Below are 11766 nucleotides of genomic sequence, written 5' to 3'. Positions count from 1 at the left end.
GGAAAATATCGGTATCCATAAAATATTTAACACAATCAAACTTAGGTGTCATACCTGACTCCTTACCATTTTCGAGATCCCAATCTTCAGAGTTGCGTTTAATTCTATCCAATAAATCCCATTTGAATTCAATAGTCTTCATCATAAAAGAGCCAGCACAAGAAGTATCAAGCATGGTGCGATTGTTATCAGAAAGACGAGCATAAATTTTTTGTATAATTGTTTCTCTTGGAAGCTCATGATTGGGGCATGAATATAACATTGATTTAAGCCTCCCCCAAGCTTGAGCGATGCTTTCTCCTTCGCAAGGCCAAAAATTATATATATAATTGCGATCACGATGAACAAGATGCATAGGGTAATACTTTTGATGAAATTCCAATTTCAATATTCTATAGTTCCATGATCCCATATCATCACATAGCCTATACCATGTCAATGCGTCTCCCTTCAAAGATAAAGGGAAGACCTTCTTCTTAGCAACATCATCGGGAATACCTCCAAGCTTAAATAATCCACAAACTGCATCCACATATATTAGGTGTTCATCAGGATGCTTTGTTCCATCTCCTATAAAAGGATTAGCTAGCAGTTTTTCTATTATACTCGAAGGATACTCATAAGGAATTTCATTTTCACTAGGTTCAGTAGGTTGAGGAGCAACTCTTTGCTCTACTGGTCAAGGTAAAGATACCCCGAACAAGCCCCTCGGAGAATTACTTTCCATAGTAACAAGTGACAATAAATTTCAGCACACTATATAAATTTTTCCTTACCAAATTCCACCAACCAAAGGCGCTTCACTCCCGGCAATGGCGCCAGAAAAGAGTCTTGATGACCCACAAGTATAGGGGATCTATCGTAGTCCTTTCGGTAAGTAAGAGTGTCGAACCCAACAAGGAGCAGAAGGAAATGATAAACGGTTTTCAGCAAGGTATTCTCTGCAAGTACTGAAATAAGTGGTAACAGATAGTTTTGTGATGAGATAATTTGTAACGAGCAACAAATAACGAAAGTAAATAAAGTGCAGCAAGGTGTCCCAATCCTTTTTGTAGCAAAGTACAAGCCTAGACAAACTCTTATATAAGGAAAAGCGCTCCCGAGGACACATGAGAATATCGTCAAGGTAGTTTTCATCACGTTCATATGATTCACGTTCGGTACTTTGATAATTTGACATGTGGGTGGACCGGTGCTTGGGTGCTGTTCTTAATTGAACAAGCATCCCACTTATGATTAACCTCTATTGCAAGCATCCGCAACTACAACAAAAGTATTAAGGTAAACCTAACCATGGCATGAAACATATGGATCCAAATCAGCCCCTTACGAAGCAACGCATAAACTAGGGTTTAAGCTTCTGTCACTCTAGCAACCCATCATCTACTTATTACTTCCCAATGCCTTCCTCTAGGCCCAAATAATGGTGAAGTGTTATGTAGTCGACGTTCACATAACACCACTAGAGTCTAGACAACATACATCTCATCAAAATATCGAACGAATACCAAATTCACATGACTACTAATAGCAAGACTTCTCCCTTGTCCCTAGGAACAAACGTAACTAATCACAAATCATAAACATGTTCATAATCAGAGGGGTATTAATATGCATAAAGGATCTGAACATATGATCTTCCACCAATTAAACCAACTAGCATCAACTACAAGGAGTAATTAACACTACTAGCAACCTACTAGCACCAATCCTGGACTTGAAGACAAGAATCGGATACAAGAGATGAACTAGGATTTTGAGATGAGATGGTGCTGATGAAGATGTTGATGGAGATTGCCCTCTCCCGATGAGAGGAGCGTTGGTGATGATGATGGCGATGATTTCCCCCTCCAGGAGGGAAGTTTCCCCGGCAGAACAGCTATGCCGGAGCTCTAGATTGGATCCGCCAAGGTTCCGCCTTGTGGCGGCGGAATTTCGTCCCGAAAGGTTGCTTCTGATTTTTTTTCTCGATGAAAGACTTCATATAGGAGAAGATGGTCATCGGAGAGCCACCAGGGGGCCCACAAGGTAGGGGGCGCACCCCCCACCCTCGTGAGAAGGGTGTGGGCCCCCTGGTCTTCATCTTTGGCCAGGATTTTTCATTATTTATTATAAGGTGTTCTGTGGAGTTTCAGGACTTTTGGAGTTGTGCAGAATAGGTCTATAATATTTGCTCCTTTTCCAGTCCAGAATTCCAGCTGCCGGCATTCTCCCTCCTTATGTAAACCTTGTAAAATAAGAGAGAATAGCCCTACGTATTGTGACATAATGTGAAATAACAGCCCATAATCCAATAAATATTGATATAAAAGCATGATGCAAAATGGACGTATCAGCTATATATATATGAGTTTGTGTCCTCTACAGCATTCACTTATTGCTATTTCTTCAAGTTGCTTGTTCTACTAAGTGAATGTGATCGGACCCTTCCCCCTCCATGCTAAACTCAACCCATTCTATTCACAAATTCTTCATGTGCGTTCTATTTGAATCTCGTTCAAAATCTTCACTGTGTCCTTGTCAGCTGAAGAAATTGCGAACGGAACTTTGAAACCTATCTTATATAAATTTTTGGCTTTGCCGCTCAAACCGTTCCACATCCCACGATAACACTTATCTATTCACCCACGATCTCACACGATCTCCACTTCTCAGTACGTGGGTGACACATGTCAAGCGAATGAGAAGGGTCAGGGGCATGTTCGTCCAATTTCTTCGGGCGAACAGTTTTTCACCGTGGCTATAAATACTCCTTCCCTTCCTCACTTCACTTTTACTCCGCTCGTTCTCACTCCTGCTCGAGCTTCTCAAACCCTAGTGCCGCCGCTACTTCATTGTCGCTGGTGAGGAAGAGCTTCACTGCCTCGACTTCGTCATCGTCGTACTTGCGTCGGCTGCGGATTTCTTCACTCTGCCGCCACCGTAGCTGTCTTTCTCTGCCAAGTTAGGGCGTGGAAGATCTGAACTGACGAACTTCACATCAACACCTCTCAGTTCGTCATGTTCTTCGTCCAGGGTAATTAAAAGTAACTTTTACTACTCTCTTTGATTCAACAAATTTCTACAAAATCTTCAAAAGTGTTTATTCTTCAAACTCATCACACACTGAACACCTCACATGTCATATGTTCTTGATTAATTTCTCTAAGCTATATTTTTCTTCAAGATTCCTCAATTGTGTGTATTTTTGATCTATACAACTCTGGAACCTAAGACAAAGAACGCTTAGTGAAATTCTTCAAGACTCATCCGGTCAAAAATCCTCAAACTTGTTCTTTTTGAAAAACCTCTGAGAACGCATATGACCTCTCCATATTACTCACAACTATACTCTGTTCACAGGTACTCATGCCATTTGTTGAATCACTAGGTTCTCATCAATTTAACTCATTTGCAGCGTTCCTCGAAGAAAAGATGCATACATCTTCAGAGAATTCCATTGTTCAAATTCCTCATCTGAAGAAAATGGCTGATGGAAAGAAGCCATAGAAGGGAGGAAAGAGGCCTGAGGTCAATACTTGTTTTGAGATCCCTGATGATATATATAAGGACTATTGCACTCCTGATGAGGCCAAGTTTAGTAAGGAGGACAAAAATCAGCGCAAGGTGCGCATTCAAAGAATAGAGAGGAGATGGGCAAGAGAGTGGAGGGAGTACAGGTATGTTACTCCCAAGTACATGAAGAAATTCGCTCCCAATCCTCCATGCCCAAGACCTCCCTTAGCACCTGGCCAAGAAGCAGATCCCACCAGCCTCAAGCGCGGTGAGGATTATCCTGATGAATGAGCCAAGCGTCAGGTCAAATTGGCAAGCAAGCAAGAGAAGCAGTGAGGAAATTCAATGAAGACTCTGCTGCTGCTGCTGCCACTGTTGAGACCTCTGCAAGTAAGCCCAAAAACACTATTAGAAAAAACCTTATATACAGAATCTTACCAGCAGCGCGCTTTAAAATACGGCGCTACTGCTAATTATCAGTAGCGAGCTATATTGACCCACTCTACTAGTAAATATTACTAGTAGCATGTGGTCTAAAAAAACACGCTACTAGTAAGTATTCATATCCATGCCCACGAACAGGATCTATTAGTAGCGCAAGTTGTACAACAAGCGCTACTACTAATAAAATAGTAGTAACGCGTGAGGTATAACCCGCGCTATTATTATCGGTCGACGAAACCCGCTGGTCGACCCTGCTTAGTAATAGCGTGTGTTTACGGCCATGCGCTACAACTAAGGGCACCATCCTCTATCTAGCACCGGTCAGAGAAAATCTCTCTCCCCCTCCCTCTCTAAGTCTATGTTGTGACTCCAGCGACCATTCCCAGCCGCCGCCGCCACCACCTACGCCGGGCTATTCCGGCGAGTTCCGGCGGCCCTCGCCGGTGCGCAGGACACGCCCGTGCTCCCCTCGCCAAGCTCCTTCCTTCCCTTCGTCCATATCCGCTGCTCGCGGCCGCGTCCCCTCCCCGCAGCTAGGGTTCCGGCTGCAGTGTCGCCTCCAACTCTGGCGAGGTGAGCTCTGCCTTTCCTTCCCTTGCCTTGATTTAGACCTCCTTCTTCCTTCTCTCCCCGACCCCCTCACTTATTCGTTTGATTTTGAGCACGGCAGTCACCCTCCACCTCCATGGACGGCGATGACCATGCCCTGCCCATGGACGAGGAGCTCGCCGCCGTCTGCTCCGGTATGGTGCAGCTGATCTGGGCCACCGACATCCGCCTCGACGGCTCCTCCTAGCTCGGGTAAGCAGCGCCCCCATCCCCATGGCCGTTTCAGTTTTCAGAAGCTCGTACTTTAGCTGCTGTATAAGTGATGCGTCGTCTGTGCTTGTTGATGGTCAGCAATTAGCTATGCTTGTTGCTCGGTGGCCGAATGAATGATGTCTCTCATGGACGATGCTGCTGCTGCTTAACTGAACCCCAAAACTGAACCTTGTTTTATTGATTGACTAAGCACGAGCCTTATTCACTCAAGTTCTGAACCAAATAAACAAGTAATATCAATCTTGTTTGCTCCGCTCCATGTCCATGTGCGATATATTACAGTTGACCATTGAGTTTTTGTTGTTGTTGTTGTTGACTTGCGTGTTTTTTGCTTATTCTTCAACCTCTTCACTTTTAATCTTAAGATTTATTCCATTAAGCTACTGGATCTGGATGCTTGCTGACTTGCTGTTGCTTGCTTCTGACGTGCAGTCTGATGGAGCTAGTCTTTTTCATAATATTTCTCAAAGCAGCTTGATGTAACCCGACCCTTCATGATTGCAGGGACCACTGTTATTATTGGTGGACTTGCTATGGCGATGTTAGTAGCTTGTTGCAATGTTGTTACTGTCATGTTTTCAATTTAACTGCTACTCCTCTCGAGCTAAGGTAAACAGACACCCAGCATTAGAAATAATAAATAAAATTCCATTTTCTGGATTCTTTTAAAAGAATAGTTGTTGGTTCTGTGTAAAGCTTTATATCTAGTAATAGTTGTTGGTTCCGTATCAATCTTGAAATGTTTCTGGATCACCTGTAAAAAAATTAATTACCAACCTGCACGCACAAGACATATATCTTTCTCATCATTTTAAACAGTAACCATTGATACTCCACGTATACATTTTGTGAGAATTACTCCATATATGTAGGATGGCAGCGGTGTTGACAAATCACCACGGAGAAAGTAAAGATCTCGAGAGGATCCTGTTTGTTTGCTCTATGTATTGTCTTTCGAAGCGCAGGAAAAAACACACACAAAATTCTAGTTTATTTTACTGCATTTTGTAGTAAAAGAAAATGAAAATCACAAAAAAATGTTTGTTTCTTTTCCTTTTGTAGTAATGGAGAAGGAAAGTAAAAAAACTGCTTGTTTTCAGGGTCGAGCAATCTGTTGGTTTGTTGTTCACTCAGAAATGTTTTTGGTTTTGGGGGGTTCGATGTGTACATTGTGCATCAGCATACACTGCTAGCTGCCCATGGAGATCAACACTAATGAATAAACAAATCCTGGTTATTCTTTCATCTAGGATGCTTATGCCGTCTTGAAACTGTCAACTTGACTCATAGAATGATCTTTTTAGTATGATTCATGGTTATTTTTTCTTTTTCTTGTTATTATGCATTACTATGAGTTCATTGTATTAAGATTCCTTACAACTTTAGGCACCTGAGCTATTTACAGAAGGAAGGGACCCGACCTTCTTCACGGCTCGCGGCAGCGTCTCTCGTTGATTCGTTCATGCAACAAGGAGGGCACCCACACTTCTTCACGTCTCGTGCAACAAGTAAGGACCAACCTCTGGCTATTACTATTGATTCGTGTGCATGTGCTAAAAAGTAAGAAAATACCCTACTGGATTTGGACGTTGACGAGCACTAACAAGTTTTCACTTTCCCGACGTGGCCACAGGGGTGATCGACACGGACTACCGCTGCCCGGTGGGTGTCATGCTCTTCAAACACTCGGAGGTGGACTTCGCCGTGAAGCACGGCGACCGCGTCGTACAGATGATCGTCCAGGTGATTGCGAAGCCGGAGGTCGCCGAGGTGGAGGACCTCGATACCATCATTTGGGGGGAGGGAGGATTTGGGTCCACCAGCGTCTGAACTCTGAGCCTTGGTAGATACATCTAGAGAAGTGGTATGTTTAGGCTGCTGATCGAACACTAGGAAAGGTACCCACCTTTGGTTGTGTGCGTTTACTGTCAAATGAATCACGTGATCTCTTGAAGTTGAGATGTTCAATGTTGCATCCATGAACGGTGCAAGTGTTAAGATGGTCCTGTGACCTTAATTTATTTTGCACTAGACGTGTCTCTGATCTTCATCCATGAATACAACATCTAATTTTTACTTTTTTTAATTCTTAATTTGTTAGTAGTAGCGTGGGGGGAAATGTGTGCTACTAGTATTTAAGATACTAGTAGCGTGTGGTATAATAGATGCGCTACTACTATTCTGTTATTAGTAGCGCGGGTTTCAAATAGTAGTAGCGTGGGTGACATCTGCGCTACTACTAAATTTTTAGTAGTAGCGCGGGTGCCACCCGCGCTACTACTAACTTTTAGCTGTAGCGCGATACTAATAGCATGGGTACCCGTGCTACTAGTAGCCAATTTACCCGCGCTGCTAGTAGCCTTTTCCCTAGTAGTGGAAGGCTATGCCAAAGAAGTCTGCTTATAAGCCAAGTGCTTCAACCCAAATGCCCTCAAGGCCAATGAGGGAGTCCTAGATTAAGGGGTCTCCGGACAGCCGGACTATATCCTTTGGCCGGACTATTGGACTATGAAGATACAAGATTGAAGAGTTCATCCCGTGTCCGGATAGGACTCTACTTGGCATGGAAGGCAAGCTAGGCAGTACGGATATGAATATCTCCTCCTTTGTAACCGACTTTGTGTAACCCTAACCCTCTTCGGTGTCTATATAAACCGGGGGGTTTTAGTCCATAGGACAACATACAATCATACCATAGGCTAGCTTCTAGGGTTTAGCCTCTCCGATCTCATGGTAGATCAACTCTTGTAATACCCATATCATCAAGAATAAATCAAGCAGGACGTAGGGTTTTACCTCCATCAAGAGGGCCCGAACATGGGTAAAACATCGTGTCCCCTGCCTCCTGTTACCATCCGCCTTAGACGCACAGTTCGGGACCCCCTACCCGAGATCCGCCGGTTTTGACACCGACATTGGTGCTTTCATTGAGAGTTCCTCTGTGTCGTCGCCGTTAGGCTTGATGGCTCCTATGATCGTCGATAGTGATGTAGTCTAGGGTGAGACTTTTCTCCCCGGACAGATCTTTGTGTTCGGCGGCTTCGCACTGCGGGCCAACTCGCTTGGCCATCTGGAGCAGATCGAAAGTTACGCCCCTGGCCAGTAGGTCAGGTTTGAAAGCTTAAACTACACGGCCGATATCCGCGAAGACTTGATCTTCGAAGGATCCGAGCCTCTGCCTTGTGCGTCGCACGATCACGATGAGTACGATTTAGCTCTGCCATCAGACAGTATTCAGGAGATCGCACCGGCAGCCGCCCCGAGCCCCAATTCGGAGCCAGTTGCGCCATCCATGGATGGGTGGATAGACCCCGTCACGGAGGCCATATCCTCAGCGGCGATCGAGCCGAATATCGACCTTACCCTTCACGAGAGCCGTGTTGCCAAACTGCCGGATCCTTCCCCGGCCACGGACTCCGAACCGCCTGCGCACGTGCCTATCAAATCCGACTGGGCGCCAATCATGGAGTTCACCTCCGCGGATATCTTTCAGCACTCGCCCTTTGGTGGCATACTGAATTCATTAAAGTCTCTCTCCTTGTCAGGAGAGTCTTGACCGAACTATGTCCGGCAGGATTGGGATGCGGATGACGAAGAAATTCGCCGCCCACCCACCACCCACTTAGTAGCCACTGTCGATGACTTAACCGACATGCTCGACTTCGACTCCAAAGACATCGACGGTATGGACGACGATGCAGGAGACGAACGGGAACCACTGCCCACAGGGCACTGGACGCCCACTTCATCACATGACGTATACATGGTGGACACACCAAAAGAAATCGACGATGAGGAACGGAAGGACGCAACGAAGGGTTGTCCCCTCGAGAAGCAGTCAAAGCGGCGGCGTAAGCGCCCCTCCAAATCCCGCCTCGGCATAAACAATGATCATATAGACCCAGCGTTAGAGCAGGGTGAACCATCGCCGGACCACGGCAACATGGAGAATCAAACCGAACAACCCGGCTCTGTCAAAGATAATAGTCCGGACGAAATCACACCGGACAGACACCTGGAGCAACAGAATGCCCGTCAAAGGATTGTTGCCACCGCGAGGAGTCTAAAAAAGCAGAAGCAAAGGCTCAAGGATGCGCAAGACACACTCAGAATCAGATGGAGTAAAGTACTCAACACATCAGCGAATTACGTCGGTAATCGCCCCACCAAGAGCTACCCGAAGCAGAAGTTGCTACCTAAATTCGATGAGGAGGCCATAGATCCCCCGCAACCAAAAATTAAAACGGCCATCTGGCCGGATAGACGACCTCACGGCCAACATAGAGCGGCAAACAACGCCGCACATAAGCCAATACGCGATCCACGCGAGGGCTCGCACCAAAAGGATGGCGCAACTAGATCCATCTATGGACCATGCAAGCGCGCTCCAGCATACGATGCAACACAACAAACATCCGAACAATGCGGTACACCCAGATATAGGGGTGCCACACACCCCCTATGTTTCATCGACGAGGTGCTGGACCATGAATTTCCAGAGGGATTCAAACCCATAAACATAGAGGCATACGACGGAACAACAGACCCTGGGGTCTGGATTGAGGACTATATCCTCCATATCCATATGGCTCGAGGAGATGATCTCCATGCCATTAAGTATTTACCCCTCAAACTCAAAGGGCCAGCTCGGCACTGGCTTAAAAGCCTCCCCGAAAGCTCCATTGGAAGCTGGGAAGAGCTCGAAGATGCTTTTCGGGCAAATTTTCAAGGGACTTATGTCCGACCTCCAGATGCGGACGATTTAAGTCATATAACTCAACAGCCCGGAGAGTCAGCCCGAAAGCTTTGGAACAGGTTTCTTACTAAAAAGAACCAAATAGTCGACTGTCCGGAGGCCGAAGCCTTGGCAGCTAAGCATAGCGTCCGCGACGAATGGCTTTCCAGACACCTCGGCCAAGAAAAGCCGAGAACAATGACAGCATTAACAAGCCTCATGACCCGCTTTTGCGTGGGTGAGGACAGCTGGCTAGCCAGATGCAGCACCAGCGACCCAAATACATCCGAAGTTAGGGATGGAAATGGGAAATCCCGACGCAACAAAAATAATAAGCGCCGGATAAAGAAGACAGCCCGAAGAGCACGGCGGTAAACGCCGGATTCAGAAGCTCTCGGCCAGGTCAGCAAAAGCCGTCCTCTAAAGGCACCAGAGATGAACTGTCCAGCCTAAACAAAATTCTGGACCAAATATGTCAGATCCATAGCACCCCCGATAAACCTGCAAATCATACCCACAGAGAATGTTGGGTCTTCAAGAAGTCCGGCAAGCTCAACGCCGTACACAAGGGGGAGGATACACCAAGAGAAGACGAGGATGAGCCTCTCAAGCAAGACACTGGGGAACAAAAGAAATTTCCACCAGAAGTCAAAACAGTAAACGTGTTACACGTGATAAAGGGGAGAAACAAAGCGGCACTCCCAGATAAATATGCCCAAGGGCCTATCACCGCGGAGTTCTGTCACTGGCCGTCTCAGCCGATCACCTTCGACCATCAGGATTACTCGGCAAGTATCCGGCACGCAGGATGGGCTACCTTGGTATTAGATCCAATAATTGACGGATACCACTTCACATGAGTCCTGATGGACGATGGCAGCAGTCTAAACCTGATACATCATGACACAATCCGTAAAATGGGGATAGACCCAATGAAAAATTTCCACAACAATACTACCTTTAAAGGAGTAACGCCAGGCCCAGGGGCTCATTGCACGGGCTCCCTGCTACTAGAGGTTATATTCAGCTTCCCCTTCCGTAGTGAAAATTTAACCTTCCACATTGCTCCATTCCAAAGTGGCTACCAAGCACTACTTGGACGCGAAGCTTTCACTCGCTTTAATGCAATACCGCATTACGCTTCCCTCACGCTTAAGATGCCCGGTCCACGTGGCATCATTACAGTCAATGGAAATATTGAGCGATCCCTGCGCGCCGAAGAGAGTGCGGCTACCTTGGCAGCCGCACACTAGAACGGCCTCACCAACTAAAGCATTTGATAGGTCGTCAAGACTACGGACACGGTTAGACGAGTCTGATGCAGCTATATGTAATTCATACAGGTTTGATGGCCACACCCCTATTACAAATACAAGGGGCTCAATGCGCGCAGATAAGTGGCAATTTTTACTCATCTTGAATTGTACATGGTTCTTTAAACCTACCTTTTTGCACGACAACTTTTCACCTAAGTTCCTCTCTTTTATAGATGACCATCGTGCTACACCCGTCCAGGATACAACACAACGGAGACACAGGCACAGACGTGTAGCAGGGACCTGTTCCAAGGATTCTTTTTAGATTAAGACCCTGCGTAAACCTTTCTTACTGTCTCTTGTTGATACACATCCCTCGGATTCTCAGTACTATCGAGAAGGATGCTGACGTCTTGGCATGTGGCCACGTCATAATAATTCACGTACCTGGACACCAGGGGCTTCTTACAAAGGGCACTGTTTAGGCCCGGTTTATACCATAAAGACCGAATACCTTAGGGAGTGTTCGACGTCGCGAGTTTGGCCTTATATGCATCAGCTCCAAATCATGTCTTTGGTCAAATGTTGGGTTTGCCCGGCTCCTGTGTTTTGCTTCCTTATGTTCCGCTCTATCGGCTAAGGCGGCACCAGGAGAACTACTGCAATGTGCCCTGTTCATCCGGACGAGCACCTCAGTAGAGAAAGCCGAAAACTGACTGTCATGATATAGCGTGAGACTGGTCAACCACTCGATGACCTATTGGAATGTTATAATTCCTCCGCCTTAACGAAGGGCCGTTTCCCGGCCAGGCATGTACGCACCCCGAATTCAGGAGAGTGCGGAGCCACCAGGGGCTATATAGTAGCGCCACCGTCAAACTCCTATGGCTAAGTGAAAGTGTTAAAGCATTATAGTCCGGTTGCCTCGTTCGCTGCGATATCACCTCCTTAATAGGACCAAGACGTTGGATTAAGTGTGAACACGCGTCTTCTGCGAACACCTCCGCAATATAT

The 11766-nt window shown here is 46.2% G+C and overlaps 1 long non-coding RNA gene across 1 annotated transcript; it reads left to right on the top strand.

The window, feature by feature from the left end:
* The first annotated feature begins 4243 nt into the window (after positions 1-4243).
* On the top strand, positions 4244-6800 carry LOC125548220. Its single transcript, XR_007300941.1, has 5 exons — positions 4244-4512; positions 4610-4740; positions 5266-5370; positions 6148-6269; positions 6395-6800. It is a non-coding gene; the product is annotated as an uncharacterized LOC125548220 (long non-coding RNA).
* The last annotated feature ends 4966 nt before the right edge of the window (positions 6801-11766 follow it).

This window comes from Triticum urartu, chromosome 3, assembly GCF_003073215.2.
Source record: "Triticum urartu cultivar G1812 chromosome 3, Tu2.1, whole genome shotgun sequence".
Classification (NCBI taxonomy): domain Eukaryota; kingdom Viridiplantae; phylum Streptophyta; class Magnoliopsida; order Poales; family Poaceae; genus Triticum; species Triticum urartu.
This window is presented reverse-complemented; position numbering and strand designations above follow the sequence as displayed.